Source organism: Marmota marmota, unplaced genomic scaffold (assembly GCF_001458135.2).
Source record: "Marmota marmota marmota unplaced genomic scaffold, marMar, whole genome shotgun sequence".
NCBI lineage: Eukaryota > Metazoa > Chordata > Mammalia > Rodentia > Sciuridae > Marmota > Marmota marmota.
This window is the reverse complement of record NW_026000224.1, coordinates 4895646-4908078: the sequence shown is the minus strand read 5'-3', so window position 1 is coordinate 4908078 and position 12433 is coordinate 4895646. Positions and strand designations below refer to the sequence as shown.

Below are 12433 nucleotides of genomic sequence, written 5' to 3'. Positions count from 1 at the left end.
CAAGTAAACAGTGGATCACAACTCAACGGAGCCCACGTGGAATGTAGGCTTTGAGTCACCTCTTGAAAGACCCCTGTTCCTGCCGATGGCAGAATCACAGCCTCTGGGCCTGGAGTGCCCTGTGTTTCTCCTTTGCTAGTGAAGCCATAAACCTTCTTTTTTTTTTTTCTCAAAACTGTGACCTCATTATTGGATTGGCATCGGGGACAAGGACAGAGCTTTCCGTAATAAAATCTTACAGAAGCACTTGTCCCATGCCAGTGACTTATTCTGGCCACACGGGGGCATTTGTCAAGGTGTAAGCACGCAGGCTGAGCAAAGTGTACCAGTGTGCCAGGACTGCTGGGTTGGGGTTTTGCTCCAGATGCTGCTCCCCAGCTTTACATCAGCAACAGCGACTGAGGCTTGACCCCAGACAACTGCCACTTTTCCTGTGATACTGGTTCCTCCTCCTGCAATCCTGGCTGTGTCCAGGATCCCAGCGGGCAGGTGGTGCAGCTGCAGACCCCATCGTCATTGCAGCTGCCCAGCGGCTCCACACACACCTCATCTGTCCTGATGTGGTTCCTGCAGGGATAGTTGGACATGGCTCTGGGTGCTTAATAAGCCAGGGTCCCTGCCAGTCCTGGCCACCACACCCCCTTACAGTAAGTGTCCAGCTTCTCCAGGTCACTACTTGGAGGGTCGGCAATCACACAAGATATGCAGATGCACAGGTACAGGTATGCTGCACTCGATAGTAGGTACTGGCACCTACCCCACATGTGTCCCCAGCTGGAACTGGGGTCAGAGGCAGGGGCCCTCTCTGGGGAACTTTTGTCACTGGACAGCCAGCTGTGACTGGGAAGAATGACCTGAGGCCAGGGAGAAGCCGTGAGCTCGCCTTGCCATCGGGTTCACTTGGTGCTTCGACTGCACCCCTCTTGGCTTTTTCCCAAACTTGTTCTCCCTGACCTTCCCCTCCCCCGCATCTTCTTCTCCCTGACCTTCCCCCTCCCCCGCATCTTCTTCTCCCTGACCTTCCCTCCCTGATCTCTCCTCACTGATGTCTTCTTCTGTGAATCACCTCTATAAAAGCTCCTGTTCCTGTGAAGGGGCAGAATCATGACCTTTGGGACGGAGTCCCCTGTTTCTTCTTTGCTAGCAAAGTTACAAACTTTTTCTCCTGTTTTTCAAAACTGTGTCCTCGTATTGGATCAGCATCAAGGACCGAGGTTTTGGCAACGGCCTCCTGCCGATCGGAGGCCATGGTACAGACTGAAGACCCAGGGGTCTCCCAGGACAGGACAGAGGCACACTGATGCCAGCCAGGGTAGAACCTGGGAATGAATGGCAGTCTCCACCCACCCGCATCTCCCCGCATGCAGGAAAAACAGCAAACAAACCCGTCACCTTATGGTCAGCCACCTTCCAGAATTTGCACAGGACTCGGGATGGCTTTTAAGAACGACTTGCCAGATTAAGAAAGCTCATTAGCAGACTTTCTTTGTCCCTGAGTTTAGTGCACAAAAAAAGGGAGATTCACCTATCCAATCCTGACTTGAAGAGTTAGAAAACACAGGATATTATAATTGTAAAGCCTCTTGAAATAAGTATCACAGGACAGATCCAAAACTGAACGTGGCTGAATTTTGAAAACCCAGTAGGTACAAACTCATTGCCCTACTCACATCAATGAGAAGCACATGCAATTTCTAGAAGGACAATCTTCAAACTAACAAAGAATGTGCCCAAATAAATGTGATGTTTCTACGAGAATAATTTCTGAAATATTAGCTATGTTACTTTAGCCTTGAAACATTGGCTCTTGGCCCAGGCTTAGCACTCTCCTCAGACAAAACTCTTGAGAGATGGCCAGTATTTTCAAGGTCAGAATAATACATCATGGTCTCTTAGATGCTACGGCTGGAGGAAAACTAGAGACACCACTGAACACACAGCTTCAGTTCGCCTGAAGGCAACACTCTTCCCCCAGGCCATCATCCAGGGGTCATGGTTCTGACTCAGCTGCTCTGAGCTTCCGCCTCGGCATCGGGGCTCCTGAGTTCTGAGACTGAAAGGAGGGGATGCAGGCCCTGCCTGCGAGGGATGTTGAGCAACCTGTGAAAGGAGAAGTGCAGCAGGGCATGAGCCAGCACCCGACAGCCCTGTGCTCTGCCTCTTCATCCAGTCCCCAGCCCCAGGCTCAAACGTCTTTTCTTACTCTTAGCTGTTGAACTGTGTTCCACCCTCAAGAGACACGTTACAGTGCTGACCCAGGACTCCAGGGTGTAGCCTTAGGTGGAGATGGGGTCTGTAGAGAGGTCATCAAGGTCAAGCAAGGCCACAGGGTGACATCTGATCCAACAAGACCAGTGTCCTTCCAAGCAGATGAAGAGACATCAGGAAAAGGCCATGTGGGGACACAGGGAGAAGATGGCATCCACAAGCCGAGGAGGGCAACCTCAGAGAGACCATCCCCACCGTCACCGCTGTCTGCACCTTTCAGCTTCCAGACCTGTGAGGAACAGATTCCTGTCTGCCATAGTTTGTGACTGCCCTGCATGGGGGCTGCCCTGATAAAGTGACACACGTACTGAACACAGGGCGTGCCAAGCTCTCCTGAGCACCGAGGAATGGTGTCAGTAGCCACCGCGCACACGCTGGGCCCCCTTTCCAGCACTTCAGCTGCTCGACCTCTTACCACACAGGTGCTCCTCTTACGCTACTCCTAGTTCTCCGCTGCAGCTTTCTCTGGTGACAGTCTGAGGTCGGCACTCTGGTCAGAGCACCCCCTCACCCTCCCTCAAGTGCGGGCACCACCTGCATCCCACATGGAAAGCCAGAGCCTGCAGGAGCACTGAGGGGCGACTACAGCAGTCTCTACGCACAAGGCACCACCCAGGTGAACACAGGCAGACCTGCACTCCAGCCTCCACAGATCCCCCGCCACGGCCCCAGGTCTGCCTGTGGCCTCCTCGAGGACCTGGGTCACGTGACTATTAGGGTTACAAAGGAGGTTGGAGAACAGAGTTCATCTGGGTGTCACGGGAAGCTGGGAACCCTAATGTGGGGAACAGTGAGCACTCTCCTGGTCACTGAATACCTCATCTATGTTTCTCCATAGAAGAAACCAAAAAAGCCCTCTCCAAGGAAGAGACTGAAGTTCCTTCATGTTACTGCATTTAGTTCAAAATTCAGGACATCGGCATGATATTTTCTGGGCCTGACCTATTTCCTGACCTCCTTCTGTCAGATGAAGACCTGGACTTGGGTGAAACACTAGGCTTGATGGGAAGGCCACATCCTTAACCTGATCTTCACCCCGGAGCACGAATCCCTTGCGCTCTGACAGGTCTCAAAGCCGGTGTCAGTCAAATCTTTCAGTCTTTTAATTTATTTGTTTGTTTGTTTATTTATTTTTAGTTGTAGCTGGACACAACACCTTTATTTCACTTGTTTCTTTTTGTATGTGGTGCTGAGGACCGAACCCAGGGTCTCACGTGTGTGTGTGGCGAGCGCTCTACCGCAGAGCCACGTCCCCAGCCCAAATCTCTCAGTCTTAATCCTACTACAAAAGTGGCTGGCTTCTCCGACCCTGCAGAGCTCCTCTGCTGAAGAGCAGCCAGTCCTTGCTGAGCTCCCCATTTTATGGAATAACTTGGAAAGCACTGACAGCAACAGCCTCCATCACTCGGCCTTTCCCTGCTTCTTCTGTGGAGCCACAGATTGGGGGTCTCACCTGCCTTCTAAGTGACAACAGGAGACAGCTTTATCAGATGTCCTGTGCCTCCTGAACTAGGGTATCTTCCCAGCTGGCCGCCCCTCCCTGCTAACATTGTGTGATGCTGCCAACAGGTGTTTCAAGTTTTGTTGAAGCAGCTCACCACTTCTTTGTACAGAGTTCCTGGGTCCTCAGCTCCACCAACCATTTTAATAAGCAGATCACAATGTGACCTTATTATCTGAAGAAATAATGAGAATGATTTCTTCCTCATAGCAGCTGAAGGAAGGTGTTCTCCTCTGATGCCACTGGCAGGGAGTGAGCCGACATGGGGATTCAGGGGTCCAGCTCTTTCTCTATGGATCTGCTCTCTACCATCTGCAGACAGCTGCATCCAAGGCAGTGTGCAGAGAAGCTGTGAGTGGGTCCTGTCTCATTGGTCAGGACAGCCCGGGAGGCTGGGAGCACCTTGCTGTGTGTGTGGGGAGGAAGAGTGAGGTTTGGTGAGTAGCCAGCAGTTATCCATGGAAACCTGCTGGAGGTCACTCAGCAGTGGAGGAGTGCAATTTGAACCCAGTCCTCAGGCATGAGGTCGTATGGAAGGCTGGGCATGTGGGGCAGCGTCTTCAATATGCAGACTCGACTGCCTGGTGTCATGTGCCTGCAAGGCACATCTTACTGCTGAAGCTGTGATTCAGCAGGTGTGTGGGGACCTGCATTTTTAAAAAGCCCCAACATTCTAGTAACAGGGTTCTGGAATAGTAGGATTTGGTGAGGGAGCTGGCACATCAAAGAAAGATCACAGATCGACCCAGAGCCTTTTATGAGAAGCCCTGAAGTGGGCTGTTCTGTGACTGTGACAGTGGTCAGGCTGGGGAACATCACTCAGGAGGCAGTGGGCACAGGTCGTCCCCAGCCCTGGGTATAGACACTCCTTTCTTTGTACTTCTGGTGCTTAGCTTGTATCATCATTTCAGAACTAAGGATCCTAAAACCTTGTTTAAACACAATGAAACTGTCTAGGACGGAAGTTTCCAAGGACACCTTTTTGCAGACAGTTAATAACATTGACCACACGTAACTGGATTCTTGTCAAATCTGCCTTCTGTCAATCGCAGTTTCCTTAGGGAGCATGTCAGCCTGCTTACCTAACCTGGCCACACCCGCAGCAACCTCGTCCTTCTTGATGTGCCAGCCACCAACCGGAGAAGCCCTGCTGCTCTGTGAGCGTGTTCCTCCACGGAAGCCACCAGAGCAGTCAAGTCTGCTCTCCTCTGCTCCTCTCACCGTCAGGTCGACACCTCTCGGAAGTCAGCTGTCCTCACTGACCTGCAGCCTGCTCCTGGAAGGGCAGTTTTAACCAGCGGTGTCCTATTTTCCTATCTGCATTTCAGTAATCGCCATCATTCCAGGCTCTATTTGTACCCCCTGCCAGATTCAGAGATGGCGGTGCCTCAGCCATTCTAACTGAAGAACACACACCCATCTGCCCTCCGAGACTGTGGACATGCTCCAACATGAGCCACCTCATGGTACTGGGTTTGTCCATCTGAGACCAGGATGTAGAGAATGTCTCCAAAGTCCTGGCTCCGGGTCTTTTTGCTTGTTCTACCCAGGCAACGGAGAGTGCAGCTGCACCAGGCTGGAAACCTTGGTCACCCTGGTTACAGGAGCACTCCCACACAGCTCAAAGCTGGGCCTGCCCTGCTCACTCCCATGATGTGGTGCCTCTGTGACCCTGAATAGGGTGATCACTCCTTTCAGCCTGCAAAATTCCATCTGTAAGAGAGAAAATATGTTCCTCGACAGACTGATAGAGAAACAAATGAGTGATAACTTGAAAAGCATTTTGCTCTGAGAACTTGGTTCAGAGCCTCTGGCTGCACCACAAGTTACCAAATGGACAGTCTGTCATTAGGAATGGCACCACAGACCAGTTAGATGTCCAGCAATGGTGATCAAGAGCACTGAGGCTAGAAATAACCCCACCTTTGCATCCCACTCTGCTGGTTTCCAGCTGTCTGACCCTAGTTGAATTCCTGAATCATTGAGCTGATGTTTCTCATTAGGGCTCTCATGGATTATAGAAAAAGCACCACTGAGGTTGGCCAAGCACCAGTCCTACGCTGATGAGAGGCATCATCCTATGAGACAGAGCTCTGTCACTTCCATCCCACAGAGGAAGTAGCTGAGAGATATCAAATAACCTGCCTGAGACATACACAGTACATGGCAGAACTGTGGGCTAAACACGAGAATCTTGGGCAGTGCACTGCTTCAAGAACCAAAGATATGATTGTCTACATTTTGTCTGAGACTTTCTCTTCCTGACTCCTCTGGAGCCAGTGACAGGCAAGCTCCAGGGGGCCAGCTGCAGACTCCTCAGCCCAGGTGAACAGCCATTAACTTCCCCACAGTCTGCTTTCATAAAAGCACCCAGGAAAGCATAAAAGGCTGGGGCGCCAGATGCCTTTCCCCTCCCTCCAGTCCACCTCCTGCAGAGCGACACACAAAGATGTCCTAGATGTCCTAGTGGTGTCTCTTTCTATTCATGTTTTCTAGCTTGCCATCTGGAAAAACTACCAAAGCCAAGGAAAATGCTTTAATGAGATTTTGCTATAAAGGGGCATTTATCCTCATTTCATATGTGTAAGACAATACAACCATTCTCAGCTACACTGAGCTGCTGATTTCCAGTCTTCACTCGGTGCCGGGACATATTATTCGCACCCACTTGCATCTTGTTATAGTGAAGGTGCAGCATGATGAAGGCTACGCTGAACGCAGGGGCTGGCTCCACCAGTAGTGAGGTGATAAGCAACTCAGTGAGACCCTGCCTCTAATAAAATACAAAATAGGACTGGGGATGTGATTCAGAGGTCAAGTGCCCCTGAGTTCAATCCCCGGTACCCTCCTCCCAATAAATAAATAAATAAATAAATAAATAATAAAAGCAATGGACTTTTTGATTTGGCAGAAGACGTGTATAGACAGCATGGCATTCAGGTGGTGGCACGGATATTGCTGTCCAGGTCCTGGGCATGTGTGCGAGAAGCCTCTGGCCAGTGCTGCTGACCGAGCTCACCGACAGATGGCGCCCTCCAGCACCACCTCACATTGGTTGCTTTTTCCCACTTTTGGTGCAGTGGGATTGAAACTGTTCCAATCTAATTTTGACAGATGCCAATAAAAGCTTGAAACCGTCCATATTTTAAAATACCAGAAATTGTTATTTTTCTTTAAAAAAATTACAGTTTTGTTTCGACCGAGACTTCAAAACAAGTGCTTCCAGGGTCAATGAGTTCGAAAGGAGATGAAGAATGTGACAAATCACTCCAGAACAGCTCAGTTGACTTTTTCAGCTCGCAGGGGTTTGCCTGGGTTCTGCCTTGAAGAGAATGAACCCAGATCATCATTTCCAGTACTCTGAGACCTATTTCTGAATATGCCAGCACATCCTCTCATTTCCTGACAAGTTAGAGCAGAAGACTGAGCATTTACTATTCTCCATGATTCCACATTCAGGTAGACACATTGCTGGAAAACGGGGGGTGATTTCTTGGAACCTGACCATAGGTTCCTTTTTGACATTTCCTTTAATTAATTCTTGTGAAGGAAAAATCTTCAGCTTGGCATGGACCTGCCTCTAATTACTGCTCTGAGGAACAGTGTTCCTACCCTAAAATAAAGTCAGCTGTCTGGGATGCCCCTGAGTGGCTAACTATAAACAACACTGGCAGAGCATCTTTATCAAAATTAAAAATGAAAATGAAGAAATCTGATAGTCCCTGAAGGAGCCATCTTGAGAAAACTGATGTGAAGAAGTTACATTGCACACAATTACAACTCTGATGGCTTTTGTTAGCTTGGTGAAGGTCAATAGCTTGTACTCTGAAGTTTTTCTTTAAAGTTCCCTCTTGCTCCACATCTACAAGACCTTTTTCCAAAGATTAGTCAACTGGTGCTCAATGATGTTAAATTAGTTCTACAAGAAGGAAGGTGTCACCTCCGACTTGTTTCAGTCCTGTCCAGGGAGCTGTGGCTTCGGTCCTCTTTGCTTTGGTCTGAATGCCCTGCTCTTGCAGATTTCCTGCCTCCCATTACACTACCTTTGACACTGCTCTGTTTTCCCAGGCTCATCCCAGACACCTCCACCTTGCTGTGGCCTTCTCAAGTCCCATCAGAGTGAGCACCTCTTTGCTCTGTGCCCCTAGTCTCATGTGTTGCCTCCTTACCCCAGAGGCTGGGAACTCTCACTCCTCCATTCTCCACTGGTCTAGCTCAGGAGCTTTACTCAAGAGACATTAATTAAATATCTGAAGAACAGACACATCCACATGCTACCCAGAGCAAGAGGAAAGCAATACGTGAAAGTGGCCTGCCGGGCACTGAGTTTGTCCTTGCCGACTCCTAAGTGAAGGAGGACTGAGAAAAACCCACAGAGATGGCCTTACGTTTGGTGAGTGTGTATAAGGTTGGACGTCTGTGTGGGCTTTAAAACACGGGCTCTTGGAGATGTGTGACATCAAATGCTCTCATGCTGCTGGTCCCCGTCACAAGAGGTCATGGAGTACAGGTCCCTAGCGCGGGCACATGATGCTTCATGATCCAGTCCATCCATTAGTTTGTTCTAACTAGTCTCAGTGGATGAGAACTTCCTAAAAAGGACATCATGGTCTAGAATCGAGTCTCCTCAGTTACAGATACAAAGCCACAGTGAGTATATCATAGTAATCATACATTTGCTCTGCTGTGGTGAGGTCCTGCTCTGGCTTTCTCACAAAAGTATTCTACATTAATCTTTAAGAAGCACCAGCGCCTGCCATTCGAGTTCTAACCTTCTCAGAGGGTCTATTCTCTGACATCTCTTGCACACCTAGAATGTGTCCAGGATCCAGGTGTCTAAAGGATGGGTTAGGCTCCAGGCAGCTCAGTGTGATGGAAGACATTGGTACACACGCCGCTTCCAGACACAGGTGCATTTGCTGGGTAATGGCTTCAAGTGAACAATGCAATCTTGCTGAGCCATACCTGCTGTTAGTGGGCAAAGTCCTTTAGGATGCTTAAATAATCACTAACCCAAGATCCCAGGAACCCTAGACCCTTAAAGACCTGGAGAGAAGGGCCCCTGCCGCCCAGTTGGGAAGCCAGTGTCGGTTTGACTGCTCGGCTTCACCCTATCACTGGGCACTCTGGATATCATTCCCGAGCATGATCCTGTGTGAAGAACAATGGGTGGTATGATAGGAAGCTCCTCCACAGGTAGGAAGTTGGCAGATTGGCACAGGGTGTCCTCACTGGCTATGTCTAGTGATGAGCCAGGGGGTGGGATGTTACCAGATGTGGGAAATCTGGACATTGGGGTGTAGTCCTTCATGGTGATTGGCAGTGATAGGTGCAGTAAGGTAACCCTGGTCACAGCCTCTGTCATCCCCTTGCCCTGTGGTCCCACGCCTAGGAATTCCATCCCCTACCCCGATCTTTGAAAGCAGCGTTCCCATTACCCTCCACAACCTGTCTAGTCTCACAAATCAGGATCGACTGGTAGAATGTCGTTGGAACTTTAACAAGAGTGTTGGTCATTTCAGAAAATCTTGAGCCGTTCCCCCTTGGGCTGCTGCTACTGTGGTCAGTCAGGTGCAGATGGGTGCCTATCGGTGCATCCTCTCTCATGATGGTGACTCAGATGTGCACAGGAAAGATGTGCCATCCACACACGTACCTCCCTCTATTCTTCATATGTATTTATTTTGCAGTATCAGAGATCGAACCTGCCTTCCATGCCTCTCCTTCTGGCACCATCTGAGAGTGGGCACAATATGGTCATGTTTGGGAAGGGATTTCTAGAAGGAATGTCAAAGAACTGCATCTATCAGGTAATTGGACTAGACATGGCTGCTGGTCACGGATATTGGTGCTCTCTGAATGTCCCCAGGGTGTGATGACAGCAGGGATTATCTTGTGGGTCTGGGCTTCCATTCTTCGGGGCTCCTGGGAGCTCAGCTTGGGGGGCAAGGTGGGAGAGGGGAAGCCCATCTGTGCGGACACAGTGTGAGCACCGTCTCCATGAAAGACTGCTCTCCAGCACCCGATTCCCACATCTGAGCAAGGGCAGCACGTGGCTGGCTTTCCCTGAGGCAGGACTGAAGCAGTTGCTGGAACCTGGACTTAGTCTTTCGCTGGCCAGTCTCTCCTCTGTGATCTGAGAAACACGTCTTTGCCAAAGGCCTCAGTCAGCAGCAAGTGCCGTACCCACCAAAGCAGAAGAGCCCAAGTTTCACTCACCATCACCCTCAGAGGACAGAGGCAGGCCTGGCTCTCAGGCAGGAAGTCTATCCGGTGCTGGGACAAGAACAGGGTGGCACCCTGGTCTCAGGACACCCCCAGACAAGAGCTCCAATTCCCGTCTCTGGTTTCTGCTAGAACTTGAGACCTGTGTCTTCCTGTGGGTGTCACAGAAGGCTTCCCACAACCCTCAGGGCACATTTTTCTCTGACCCTTTGTCTTCAGGTCCCGATTCTATGGACTGCCTTGGGGCAGGGAAGCCATGGAACAAGGCAGAGCCTGAGAGTTGGTGGATCTAAATATTTAGAATGGTCAGATCACAGTGGTTTTATTATAATTACGGCACTATTTATATCAAGCTTGGCTTGCACTGTTTTTTTTCCTGTGAAATGTAACTTTGTGCTTATTTGAATCACCACATGCCCCAGTTGGCTCCCACTCCTACAAGGTGAGTTCACGTGGGTGAGATACATGGACCCAAACTTCTTGGCACCAGGCCACCCCCACTTTACATTTCCCCACTGTCCAGCACAAAGTCACTCCAGTATGGAGTTTAATGGGAAAATGTCTATAGTTTAATTAAACCAGAAACTATTAGAATTATTCCTCCAAGTGTTTGGCAATTAGCTGTTCCAAAATGTTAGCCATTGTAAAAAAATATCATGATTCATTTACTTTTTAGTAGATGCTTAACTAAGACTTTCATTAACTATTATGAAACTTAACCAGGAGATGTCTGTGTTCACAGGAGTGTTTTACCATATTACAAGCTGGAATGACTTTGAACAAAATTGATATAACATTTAGATGTTTTAATAAAAGGAGAAAAAATTAGAATATTTTCCCCTAATGCAGCAACCTTATGTATTCAGGGCAATTCTCCAACGATTAAAGAAAACTTCTTACTAAGAATAAAAAGAAAGGCCTTGAAAAAATCTTCATGTCTCACAAAGATTAAAATTGAGAAATTCGCCTAAATTGATGTTTAATGAAATACAGAAGAGAAATTGGTTGTGGATAGTGCTTTTCATTCCAAGGTATGAAAAATGGCATGGGAAGAGTCTGATGTACATTCCTAGACAGACACACCTTTTAGAGGTACAACCTGTTCAGCTGTCCTGTGCTCGGCCAGCTCTGAGGCTGGGTCTGATGCAGATCCAGAGGTTCAGGCCACAGCAGGCAGGTTGCAATTCCAATCTTCACCAAGGACTAACTCTGCCAGGAACAATCAGGGTCCCTAAGCTTTTCCATTTCATCTGTGCCTGTTTATAAAGGAAACAGTGAGAAGGGAAGGTATGTGGTGCCTGCGGTTAGCAGTAAGTAACGTAGGTGATGCATTACTTCCTTAGCATGTCACCTCCTTAGTCCTTGCTGTCAGCATCAATTGCCCGGGTCCTTTAGAGGTCATAGAAAGCAGTCACCAAGTTCTAGACACTCTGACTTGCTGGGAAAACCGGGCATCGCTATGTCAAAGTTCCTCTCAGACTCACTTCATCTAACATGAGCCTCAGAAGTTCATGCAAGGTCCTCATGGAGTCCTCAGCAGAGTCCTGTCAGGGCTGGGACTAGCCCATTTTCAGGATGGCACTGAGGCTCACCATGCTCTGGCAGCCTGTCTCTGCATGCCCGTCCGGCTGTGTGTCTGGGCAGTGGTTACATGTGCTGCTCCCACAGAGTGTGGGATTAGTACAGCCATCTCTGAGTCTCACATTTCCCACGTTGGCAAGTGGATAGTTTAGGGACATTATCGTGTTGGACCTGCAACTATCTCACAGACACTAGCCATGTCCATGGCACTGAAAACAAAGACACACGATTACAAGCGATGCTGAATTTTTTGTTCTTACTTAATTTCACAAGAAGGCATAAAGAAGACAGTCTACTCAGAAGTTCTAGCCATCTTGACCCTGAACTCCCTTTAGCTGGACACCTGTGCACCGGATACTTAAAAAAGGACTCCACATGTCTTTCAAACCAGTGTTGCTGGAAGACCAAGTGGAAACGTGTTCCTATGGACACATAAACTGCTATTGTCTCAGAATGCACTATTTTTTCCATTCAGCAGAAAACACCATGATTGCTATCACCAGGTTGGAATTTTCTCAGAAACAACTTTTCCCATTGTTGAAAAATTTTTTTAATCCAACGTTCTGCCTGGAATAACATAACACAAGCAGGAATTATGCCAATAATATTATACACCTTATTTTATTTTGACTAACATGTTTTAATTATATATATTGATGTAATGTGATGTAATATGATTTTTCAATATATGCATTATGCCTTTCCCTTCCTAGCGTCTAGTAATCATTATTCTACCTCCAGGTCCAATGTAGGTTCCACATATGAGAAACAAAAATGTGATATTTGTCTTTCTGTGTCTGGCTAATTTCTCTTCACATAATGCCCTCCTGTTTCAACCATGTTGCTGAACATGACAGG

General features: G+C 48.5%; 1 long non-coding RNA gene across 1 annotated transcript; it reads right to left on the bottom strand.

Moving 5' to 3' along the window:
- Nucleotides 1-3217: 3217 nt before the first annotated feature.
- On the bottom strand, nt 3218-10305 carry LOC125613244. Its single transcript, XR_007343757.1, has 4 exons — nt 9989-10305; nt 8158-8361; nt 4852-5045; nt 3218-4175 (listed from the first exon to the last, which is right to left on the bottom strand). It is a non-coding gene; the product is annotated as an uncharacterized LOC125613244 (long non-coding RNA).
- Nucleotides 10306-12433: the final 2128 nt, after the last annotated feature.